The sequence below is a fragment of the Tenrec ecaudatus genome, chromosome 1 (genome assembly GCF_050624435.1).
Source record: "Tenrec ecaudatus isolate mTenEca1 chromosome 1, mTenEca1.hap1, whole genome shotgun sequence".
In the NCBI taxonomy this organism is placed as follows: Eukaryota; Metazoa; Chordata; class Mammalia; order Afrosoricida; family Tenrecidae; genus Tenrec; species Tenrec ecaudatus.
Genome location: NC_134530.1, coordinates 301,735,722 through 301,747,879, shown reverse-complemented (window position 1 = coordinate 301,747,879; position 12,158 = coordinate 301,735,722). Strand labels below are relative to the sequence as shown.

At 51.8% G+C, this 12,158-nt stretch overlaps 1 pseudogene; it reads right to left on the bottom strand.

The window, feature by feature from the left end:
• Positions 1-8,680: 8,680 nt before the first annotated feature.
• Positions 8,681-12,158, bottom strand: part of LOC142440984 (protein flightless-1 homolog) — a 33,694-nt pseudogene continuing 30,216 nt past the window's right edge.

The following is a 12,158-nucleotide window of genomic DNA, read 5'->3' as shown; positions in this document are numbered from 1 at the left end:
CGAAAGCTTGTTGCTAGAATGGCTACAATTAAAAATGGACAATCCTAAGTGTGAACGAGGCTGTGGGGCAACCGGAACTCTTAACCTCTGGTAGTTGAACTGGACAACGGTAAAGTCAGTTTAGAGACCACTTTGGAAGTGCCATTTCAGTTGAAGTTGTGACTCAGAAGGCATGCATGCATCAGAAGACTCGTACAAAAATGTTTATGTCTGATTTTAAGAACTAGAGTGCCAGGCCTTTCTTCCTAGTCCACCCTAGTCTGGAAGAACCACTCATGCCTGTTCTGCATGACAGCAACAAGCAAACATCCCAGGACAATCTGATGGTGGCATAGTTAAAGTTCAATGAATACTATGCATACGTAGGATCTGCTACCTCTCGTGATATGTAAGATTACCTTAAAAAGGATACTTTCTCTCTAAACATTTATTTTCTAAGCATTACTCCCGCAGAACTACCCCACCGTATGTGTTTCTCTTGTCTTAAGAACAAACACCGAGTTCTAGGTAGATTTTGGGTCCCGGTTTTCAGGAAAGGCTCTGGGGCAAAGCCCTCTTAGTTGATGGACACGCCTCCTTTCACAAAGGCGGAGCAAAGGGACTGGCTCCTTACATTGGCATCAAAGCAAGTCAGAGTCCAGAGCAAGTGCTTGGGGCTGACACAGAGCTGAGGGGCAGCCCTGGCTCGGGCATTCTCCACTCACCTGTGACTTTGGGCAGGCAAGTTCCTGAGCCTCTTGTCACCCCAGTCACCTCACTTCCTGTAGGTTGGAGGTCACATCTCTACCTCACAGAGTTAATAGACTGTACATCCAAAATGTGCACCTAGATGAATAGTGCAGGGCCTGTTACTAATTTTATGAATGAAGTAAGGCTTCTCCTTAGTATGGCTATATGAGGGTAAATACACTACATCTTCTAGAGGTATGGTGGCATGGGCTCTGCAGTGAGGGGGTGGTGAGAGGTAGGGGTGCTCTGGTTGATTCATGCAGGGGAGGGGTTTATTCCAAACAAAACATGTTCAACATAATCTAGGATCCGTGGATGGCTCAAAACAAGTTCTCTAAGTGATACACTTGTCTCCGTCTCACTCGTTAATGTGCTTTTTAAAAATGCAGTAAAAACACAATGGCTTGGAGGGGATCTGCTGGGCCAGGCGAACACAGGCAAGAAGTCAGCTCAGAAGGCTACAGTGACTATTTGGGGGGATTTCGAAGGGGAAATCGTGATGGGTTTTTTTGGAGGAGACAGGATGATCATGGGGGCTTGTTGTGAAGACACTTTAAAAGGTGGGGATTAAGCCTCTGGTGAATCCCCTCTGACCACGGGCCAGGATTTGCATAGCTTTGCTACCCTGCAGAATGCATGATGGTTGCAGGTGCCGTTGGTTTAAAATTTAGCACCCTATCCTTCAATCTCCCTGATGATCCATTTCAATTTGTTCTGGTTTTCAGTATTGTCTGCTTTCTTTTAGACTGAGGTTTTAACGTGATTCTTGTACGCTTCTGTTTGTTTGTTTTCTAATGCTTTTCTGTAAATGAAATCCATGATCAATAAATCTACTGGAGGAATGGTCCCTAGAGGGGGAATCGGAGAGGAAGTGGGGAGCGATGTAAGGATAAGTTGAAGAATGAAGAATGGGTTCTGAAGTGGAGGGTGGTGATGAGGTGTAACGCGTTTCGATGTGACTGAACTATGGACTGGCATGATAGGTGGCGTCTAGGCCAAAACACTGTTGGGGAAAAGCAGGAAGTTGGGAGACTGCATTGAGGAAAAGGCACCTGCTCATTCTTCAAAGATAGCGAGCGTTGCCTGGGGACCCTAACTCCTTGCTGCCCTAGTTTTGCCCCTTCAGCTGTTGTTTTTGTTCCACAAACTCCAAGAACATTGCAAAGGGACACAATTCGAGGCCCTTGAGGATGCCCAACTGCTGCTGGTGACCATAGATTTCTTGCGGGGAAATTGGAGAGGTGGAAACACTGCCTTCAGAAGACGGCACACCTAGATGGAGGCTATGTCAAGAAACAACAGCCTCACGTTTTGTTATTTATGCTTAATCAAAGTTTCTGTGGTTTACTATATATTTTATATATTTTTTATTTAGCCCCATATACCCTAAAGCAGATGAGTTTTGAAATTTGCATAGGGATTTGTCTGGGAAAATCCCAGAAATATTTCCCTATATCACTTCCTCACCTAAGTGGGAAAGCTAGGCAGTCCAGGATGACCAAAAAAAACATGTGGTCGCTTGGGTTCATATTCCTTGCCCTTCCCCGACGCATCTGCCCATGTGTCAGCCAGGTGGCTTGTAGGTTGCGATGAGTCTGGAAGCTATGGCATCAGTTCAGAGATCAGCAGGCCAGGTTTCATTAAGTGCTTCCAAACCAAGACAAACTAGGAGGGAAAAGGCCTGAAGAGATACTGCCAAAATCCAGCCCGAGAGAATCACAGCAGAATATTTACTGTTGGGCGCAACGCTGGCAGATGAGTCCCTTTGACTGAAACTCAGTAGCCACAGTGATGAACTCAAGCGAATCACCGATCATGACAATGGCACTGATCTCGCCACATTTCTTTCCCGGGGAGACCGTGTGTGGTAGCCATCTCTGCAGCAACGACCAACGTCAACACGCGTCCCACATGACTTTTTTCACGTTCCACTTCCATCTCTCTCCCTGGATCACCTTTGCCCTTAGATCCCCAAGGGAAAGAAGTTCTCGAATCCGGCTTTCACCTAATGAGATGCAACACTTCATCCCTCTTACACATCCGTCGCTGAGATCTGGACTGCTTCGGGCTATCGTCACCGGGGAGTTGACAGGAGAGCATGGAGCCTCAGCATGCTTTCAGAGAGCCCAGCCTCAAATGGGTCTGGGGTATCAAAGCCTGTGCCCATCTGAAACTCAAGGTACCCAAACACTCGCAATCCAAGAATTTCCTACAAATAACATATGCTTCTAGGCTGGCGAGCTGTATCCTGAGCCTTACGGTGGCCTGCTCTGACCCCTGTCCCCAGGACCACATTGCAAAGGTCATTTATTTACTTTTAGAACTCAGGTCAGACAGATCTGGGAGTGGCACTCATGTTGACAGTTCAGGTTGTCAGTACTCACGACTCATGTAGCCAGAACCCACCTGCCAGAGTCCCTGTTGACCTTGGACTTTGTAGTGTTGGTCCTGGTCAGGAAAGGTTTGGGACTTTGCTCATACAAAGTAGTCCACCAATTACCCTTTAGACTTTTTGGACTGCTCTGGGATGCAGTGTTTCGTCTGCACTTGGATGCGGTGTTCCATCGGCTCTGGGATGCAGTGTTCCGTCTGCTCTAGTATGCAGTGCTCTGTCTGCTCTGGATGCAGTATTTTATATCCTCTGGGATGCAGTGTTCCGTCTGTTCTGGGACGCAGTGTTCCATCTGCTCTGGGATGCAGTGCTCTGTCTGCTCTGGGATGCAGTGTTTTATGTCTTCTGGGATGCAGTGTTCTGTCTGCTCTGGATGCAGTGTTTTATATCCTCTGGGGTGCAGTGTTCCGTCTGCTCTGGGATGCAGTGTTTTATATCCTCTGGGATGCAGTGTTCCGTCTGCTCTGGGATGCAGTGTTCCGTCTGCTCTAGGATGCAGTGTTCTGTCTGCTCTGGGATGCAGTGTTCCGTCTGCTCTAGGATGCAGTGCTCTGTCTGCTCTGGATGCAGTGTTTTATATCCTCTGGGGTGCAGTGTTCCGTCTGCTCTGGGATGCAGTGTTCCGTCTGCTGTGGGATGCAGTGTTCCGTCTGCTCTGGGATGCAGTGTTCCGTCTGCTCTGGGATGCAGTGTTCCGTCTGCTCTGGGATACAGTGTTTTATGTCTTCTGGGATGCAGTGTTCCGTCTGCTCTGGGATGCAGTGTTTTATATCCTCTGAGATGCAGTGTTCTGCCTGCTCTGTGGCGTGTTGTTGAGCAGTCCTACTAGAGCTCAGCTCCTTCCTCACTGGCTCTATTGGCTTCCCAGGGCCACCATGGCAAACTTCCACTGAGTAAATGGCTTCAAGCAAAAGAAAGTCACTGTGTCACAGTTCCGGGCACAGGCATCCTGAATGCAAGGTGTTGGCAAAGCCTTGTTCTTGTGGAAGTCCCTCTGGGACGATCCTTCCTTGCCTCTCTCAGCTTCCCGTGGCCCCAGGCATTCTTCGGCTAGTGGCAGCATCACCCGATTCCCTCCCTCCCTCTTTTCCTGGTCTTCTTCTCTCTGAGACTCTTCTCTCTTATAGATAAACGAGTCATATTCAACGAGCATCCACCCAGATGCCCTCATGCTAACTGACACACCGTCAAAGTCTTATTTCCTATCAAGGTCACCTTCTCAGCTTCCAGGGGTTAGGACCTCAAAAGATCTTTTGTGGGGAACAGAATTCAATTCACAGCGCTCACCCAAAGCTCTCAGCCTCAGTTTCTGGAAAGGGGTCCAGTAGAACTAGTTGGCATTTTTGCTTTTGTCTCGTTTTTTTCCTCCCTGTAAGGATTGAATGAGCCTAGTACTTAGTAAGCCCTTAAATGTTACCTATTTTTCTAAGGACTCATTGTAATGGTCTCTTTCGGGGTCATCCTCCAATTCTGCCTATGTTAAAAACTTGAGCACCCAATTAGATGGTCACATCTGTCAGGACGAAGAGAATTTGTCCTCTTCTTAAATATCCTGCAGCCCCAGGGACAATGCCGGGGTGGGGTGGGCCAGTGCCGGCAAATACATCATGCGTTTCGGCAGGCTGCAACGTTCAGGGCTGCTGCTGCATCAGGTGCATGTGCACTGAACAAGCGCATGGATCTGGCGAGCCTTGCATGGGCATGACCTTCTTGGAAAGCTTTCTTTGTGGACGCCCAATTCCTCACACGCTCACTGCCACCCGGCCCAGTCTAACCCACAGTCACTTGACAGGACAGGGTAGAACTGTCCCTGTAGGTTTCTGAGACTATAACTCTTCACTAGAGTAGAAAGCTGCCTTTTCTCCTATGGAATCGCGGGTGGTTTCAATCTGCTGACCTTGCGGATGACTAACCGTTACTTCAGATGATGGTTACCTTTAAGAAGAAAAGAATTCTCTTCAAGAGGAATCACTGAGCTATTTGTTGCTGTCTTCCCCTGGAAGACAGATGAGCTGGTTCGAGCATGATTTGGCAGATCACAAAGCCTTTGTTTTTCCTTTTTACAAGATCCTCCTAATGAGTTCAGTTACAGTGTGCTTGTGACTGAGAAAAGATGGCAATTGCCCCTGGGGGGGGAGCACAGAGAATTGGGTGACACAAAGATACCAGGCAGCTGGATCTCCGCACCAGCTTGGAGTGCCCTCGGGTGACCGGGTGACCCAGGCCACCATTCTCAGGAAGAAACAGGGTGTCTGCGCTGCAGGAAAGAGCAGGTGACAGGGTGCTGTCAGGCTGTGGGATGGCTTCAGCGACTGGCTGCCCTGTAGGCTGTTGGAGGTTTCCTGGGAGCTCGCCTGTCTTGTCACCAGCTTCATAATGGTTAATGGGTAAGCCGGGCAAAGGGGGTCCATTTACCTGAGGCCAAAATGGGCACGCGTGCCCAATCATTGACTTCCTGCCTCACACACACCTTGCTCGCTCATGAGAGAGAAGAACCTCTGGCAGTCAGCTCTGATGATGACATGGCTGGGGCAGTGTCACTCCAAGCTTTTCCTCCCTCATTCCCTGGCCATCTTCCTTTTATGAATCTGGGTCTCCCCTTCTCTGGTATAAGAACGCCAGTCACATTAAATGAAGATCCACCAAGGAGAGTGGCTTGGAGCCAGTTTTACCTGATTTTCACATCCTTAGGAGGAGGCTGGGGTAGGGGAGGCAAGGCCGGAGACAGCAGATGGAGAATTTAATTAAAGCAAGAGTTGGTTCCTTGTCTGTGATCTCTTCAGCCTCACAGACCCCAAACACAAGAGACTGGGACAGAGAACCCCAAGATCCAAATGCAGCTCCAAAGAACCGGTGGAGTCCACGTTCCTCTGCCAGCCATCACCCAGCTCCTCAGAGACATATGGCTTCCAGCAGTGGTGGACTATGCCGTTTGGGGCTACCTACCTCAAGGTCAACAGTTTGAAACCATCAGCCAGTGATTGGGAGCAAGGTGAGGTTTTCTAATTCCGTGAGATGTTACAGCCCCCAAAACCACAGGGGAAGTTCCACTCTGTCCTATCGGGTCACTGTGAGTCGAAATCGACTCCATGGCGGTGGGTTTGAGTTGAGATATGGGAGCTCTGGTGTCCAGTAAGCATTGGACTGCTCACGACAAGGTCGTCAGTTCAAAGCCACAAGCTACTCTGAGGGAGAAAGTTGAGGCTAGTCTGCTACGGTTTAGACTCACAGCCTTGGAAATCTTATAAAGAGCCAATACGAGTCAGAAAGGACTCGATGGAAGTGGTGGTGGGGTGAGGGTGGGCTGTGAGAACTGAGCCCAGAGTTCGACTCCTGGCCAATGCACCTCACATGGAGCCACCAACCAGTTGTCCGTGGAGGCTTGTATGCTGCTACATATGTTTCAGCAGTGCTTCTAGACTACAGTGTACTAGGAAGAAAGGCCTGGCGATCTACTTCTGAAAAGCAGTCCATGCACCTCCCTGGGAGAGAGGTGGACTCCTGAGAAGTCTCTTGGCACAGTCTCTGGGATGCTCGTGGCTGCTCCCCATCTGACCCTCCCATAGTGGGCATGGTGTGAGAGCCACGCTGTGAGATCCCTGAGACAGGAAACGTGTCCTCTCTTTCTTTTGTTTTTGGGTAAGGATTTCAGTTTTACGTTAAGACCTCCTTCATCCAGGTGATGAGAACTTGCTGTTAGCTGAAGAAGCAACGCCCCCCCCCCACCCCGCCCCCCGTCTTCCAGTTCTCGGCTCCAGGAGGCCTACAACATTGCCTTTCAGGGGGCTGGGGAGGAGGAGGCCATGCCAACCAGGTATGGTCACATCTCCGTCCTGCTGTGAGGTCCACGGTGCTCTGAAAAGAACAAACAAACCCACTGCCACCGAGGTGACCTCAACTCCTACCGCGTTTCTGAGTCTGTGAATCTTTACAAGAGTAGACAGCCCGGAGAGATCAGGCGGGCCTGATGCGCTGCCCTAGCTGGCTGAGAGCAGCCCATGTTCTAGCCTACAGCACCGCCAGGGCTTGCTGCAGCACTCTCCAGAACACATGAGGCATGTCACTGGGCCCTGGCCCACCGAGGAAGGTTTCTGAGTGGCTGGCTCAAGCCCACTCCTTACACACAGGCCACAAACATTTCTTCTCCTTAGCATGGCCAGGCAGATGGCATGAGGCGGAGGGAGAGGTGGGGACCCCAACCTGTTCCTAAGCAGAACCATGTCTATGCAGAGCCAGGTGGACAGCCCTTGCTTTGCTGTCATCACTTAGGTCTATATGTTCGGCATCTCCAGCAAGGAGCTCTGGTGGCACAGGGGGCTGCTGGCCGGCCACAAGGTGGGTGATTCAAGCCCACCAGCTGCTCCTGGGGAGGAAATCGAGGCTGTCTGTTCCTGTAGACTTATAGTCTAGGAAACCCTATCAAGGGTGGCTGAGAGTCAGAAGCGACTATGGCAGGGGTCGGGTTTGTGGATGTTGAGTGCCCAGTATTGCACCGTTTCACCTCTGTGGTCTGGTGCATGAAGGCCCTGCGTGGAGCCCACCGCCTCTGTGCTTGAGTGTCCCCCGGAGGTGTCTCTGAAGAAAAGTGCAGCGCGTCTGCTTCAAGATGTCTCAACTCAATGTCCACACACTGGAGTCACCACCAGGCAAGGATCAGGGTTGGGTTTGTTTGCTTGGTTCAGTCCTGCCATGGTTAGTGGTGAGGCGCCATCAAGTCAGGTCTGGCCTGGCGTGACCTTGTGCTCAACAGCACGGAACAGTGTTACCCTCACAACTGTTCCAAGCTTGAGCCTGAGTTCAGTCCTGACATTAGACCCAGCTACACTGGATCCTGGCCCCTGACCTCACAGGACGCTGCACTTGGAAGTATCTCCTTAGACACGTCTGAGTCACCCGCTGCTGTCTGAGATGTGTGCAAATCCCATCTCCCCTCTCCCCTTTGAAGCCCCTCCAACCCACAAGTGAAGTCTCTCAGTTCTCCCATAGGCCCCTGGCCTGGGTCCCTAACAGGTCCCCTCTCCCCGGGGTGTGGTGTTTCTTCCTCAGGATGGTGTGAAATCAGACTGCCAGGCTGGTGCCCCCGACACAGTGATTGGAGGTGATGCCAGCTGTCACGTGGGCAGGTCCGAAGCCCCTAAAAACATATTTTCCTGGCACTGTGGAAACCCTAGGGCAAGGAGTGACCTTGCTCTTGAATCTCCTCCCTTCACTCTGGCAATGAGCAGGAAATGTCCAAGCATTTAAAAAAATACTGATTTTTAATGTCGAAAATAAAAACATTTAATATCTTCGAGGGCAAAAACGCCTGCTTTAGCCAAGGTGGGGAAGGGCTTCACAGCCTTGCTCACTGGATGGAGCCGTATTTCCCAGCAGCAGGGGCACCTGCAGGTGTGACATCCGGGTCGGTGATGCTAGGGACCGGGCCCAGAGGCTGCTGTGCAGGGACTGGGTCTAACAGGTGGGAGGGCAGAGGGTCCCGGGCCTCCCTAACCCAGGGTCTGGAGTGGTGGTTGGCACTGCAGGGAGCAGGTGGGGGTGGCGTTGCGAGGCTGCCCTAGGTCAGGCCCTTCTGGAAGGCGCTCCAGGTGTTGAATCAGCTGGGAAGGCTGCTGCTCGATGCCCGATGGACACCTGGAAGGCTCTCAGACTGAGCTTGATTTCAACCTGGCTTGTCTGGGTGCCCACCCACATGTAGACGCCCCGGCCGTTGTTCAGCAGCATGATGGCATCACTGGCTGGTCACCGAGCCGAGTGTGCTTCATGTACTCAGCGTTGCTGGCATAAAGTTTCCGGGTCCCGAGGCCCACCCAGAAGAAGTTCTGGGGCTCCTCGCCTTCATCGATGACCTGCCGGCTGTAGGAGGTGTCGAACACAGGGTTCAGGATCTCCGGGCTCTGAGGCCCGCTCCACCCACATACACGCATACACGATGCCCTCGTGTCTTTGCTCACAAAGGCAACTTTGCAGATGAAGCAGAATTCAGACTTGAGGAGGCTGGCGTCTGTGGCAATCTGGGTGCACCGGGTGCAGAGGGCACTGTTGTTGATGCGGATCTAGTAGAGGCTTGGCTGAAGGGTGCCCCGGGCCGCCTTCTCTTGCCCCGGTGGATGATGAACTTTCTCTCCTGCTGCTGCTTCATGCGTGCCACCTTCAGCCTGCCCGCGTAAAGGCTCCGGATTTCTCTGCAGGCTGAAGGTGAAGGAGGCCTTGCGGCCCTGCCAGAAGTACACGCTTCACTGGAAGTCCTCCTTGGGCTGCTTCGCCGCTGCCTCAGCCTTCTCTTCCTCCTCCTCTTCCTCCTTCTCGTACTCCATGGGCACCCAGCACCTGCATGGTCAGGGCTGAGCAGGGGCCGGAACCTGGCAGCCCTGCCCTGGGGAGGGTCCCGCACCTGCACAGGAAGACGTAGCAGTCTCGAGTGTGGAAATGGGCAAACTCCTCCTCTGGAAGCCGTGCAGACTTCTTGCCCTGGAGCACAAGGCCCTCCATGCCGCCCCAATCCTTGTTCCATCCTGTATCAGCTGCTCTGTCTTGGCCAATGCCACAGCGGGAGAGGGGGGCTGCCACAGCAGGAAGAGTGCGGTGGGGTCGACCTTCATCTGGTCCGTCTTCTCGGTGTCACGCTTCACCTTCCCAGCCAGGCCCTGGTCTCGCAGCACGGCCTTGGCATTGTGTGTATAGTCCACCATCAGCACATCGCCTCAGTTCTTAAACTTCACCTTGAACACCTGTGCCTCAGTACCTTCTAGGCTGCAGCTGATGGACAGCTGGGTGGTGCGGCCGGTGCAACAAGCCACGCAACTCCTGGCCCAGCTTGACGGCTGCTGCCCGCACTGGGCAAGGGGACTTGCGACCCAGCCAGATGAGCACATCGGACCAGCAATCTAGAATGTACCCACACCGTGTGTCCAGCAGGCCCTGCAGCAGCCACATCGCAGGCATCAGCTCCACCTTTGGCCTGGTCTTGTGCCCAATGAGAGTTTGTAGTTGATCTGTGGCAGCTCAAGGTAGCCCAGGCCCAGGCCCACCTTGTACAGCTTGCGGGAGGGCAGCCACAAATCATCGGGCACATGTGTCTTGATCTCCGAGGGACTCAGCAGATCTGCAAAGAGCAAGCTTTCCAGGCAACGCAGAGACCAAACGTCCAAGAGCACTGTCCGAAGTCCCTGTCCAGTACACCTGGGAGGTGAACTTTGAGCCTCCACTCGGGAATTTCTGGCGGGGAACTCCCTACTCCTGGAGGCATCCAGTTAGAAACTCTCATGACGAGCTATTTTCAGATAAAACCTGACATTTTGTCACCACCCGCACCCCCACTGGCCTTGGCTTGGGATCAAGCCGCACGTGCAGTTCCTCGTCATTTTTCAGAGTTACAGCTGGTCCCGGGACGATAGGCACTGGGCTTCGAGTGCACCTAGTAGGAACGTGGCCCAAGCAAAGATGAGCAGATACACCGGGAGGGAGGCCAGCACCTCCCATGCTTCTTCAGCCCCATAAAGCAGCCAAGATGAAGGGCCGCCCTAGGCTTCTGTGAGATTATGATAAATATCGGTATTAATAACAACAGTGATAGTCCTAATGACCTGATCTGGAAGCAAGTCAGGAAATCATCCAAATGACAATGCATGCCGGAAAACTAAGGGCGGTTCCAGCCGGGGCCGTTTTCAGCGGGGAAGAACAATCGACACTGTGAAAGCGCTTCACTTTCCCCTGGAGAAAACAGCCCCTTGTTATTGTGAAGTTGAAGGAGAGGAGGGTCTCCGGAGCCGGGATGAAAGGATTGTGGCCGTGATTGTTAACTCTTGGCACACAGCATCCCCATGCCTGAGGGGATGTTGGCTGCCCTATCCTGAGTATGTTAGTCCGGGTGCACTGGAGAAACCAATTCACACTCATCTGTGTATAAGCGAGAGCTTTATAGCCAAGAGTAATTGTATAGTAAGAAAGCATCCCAGTCCAGTCCAGTTCAAGTCCATAAGTCTGATATTAGCCCATATGCCCAAGACCAATCTATAAATTCCTCTTCAGACTCACGCAACACATGCAACGATGCTGAATGCAGGAAGATCACAGGCCGGTGGGTGGAAAGTCTTGTGGATCCAGTGGCAGTGGAAGCCTCTCAGCACTGGCAGGGGTCTCCACGTGGTTCCTTCAGCTCCAGGACCTTAGTGCAGGCTCCATGTGTCTTGTCAACAGGAAAGTCTCACAGGGAGTGTCTGTGTGTCCTGCCTCCAGTGAGCAATTTACCTCCTTAGCGGCTCCAAATGAGGTCATCGAGCTGTGACTTGATTGACAGGCTAAACTCCACCTCTTCACTCGTCAGTCTCAAATTGACAACAGTTGTGTAAATACCACACTGAGCCATCACCCGACGACGGCTACAGAGTGTATTGTTGTCACCTATAGCCTGCTAACTGAAATGTCAGCAGTTAGGAGACTCAGATTTCTACTCCCGATAAGAGTTACAGACTCGGAAACCCTCAGAGTTCTACAAGTTGGCATAAACTTGATGGCAAGGAGAGTTTTTATTTTGGGGGTGGGGGTGGGGAGTGGATAGGTACGTCCCAGTGGGGTTATCGATTTGGCTATTAACCTAAGTTCGTCAATTCAAACCCATCAGCCACCGCTCAGGAGAACGATGAGGCAGTCTATTCCAGCAGAGGCAGAGTGTTTGGGTCTCTATTTTAAATGGATTGGGACAGACTTGGGAGTTTGCTCTGCTGACTGCGGAAACAGCAGAACCAGAACACCAGGGCCGCCAGCACACCCGAGACCAACTTCACGGGTGGAATGAAGGAAGGTCCACTTGTCACTCTCCAGTGGTTAGTAATACTGTCAAGTGCAAGATTAAGGAGCTTGACTTTTCTATTGGGGCTGATATTATGGTAACGATTTTTCTTAAAAATGGTGTCAGGTGTTTGGACCCAAACCCATTGCCATTGAGTCGATTCTGACCCCTAGTGAGCCTATCACACAAAGCAGAACTTCCCCTGTGAGTTTCGGAGACTGGAAATGTTTAGGGAAGCAGCCAGCTTCA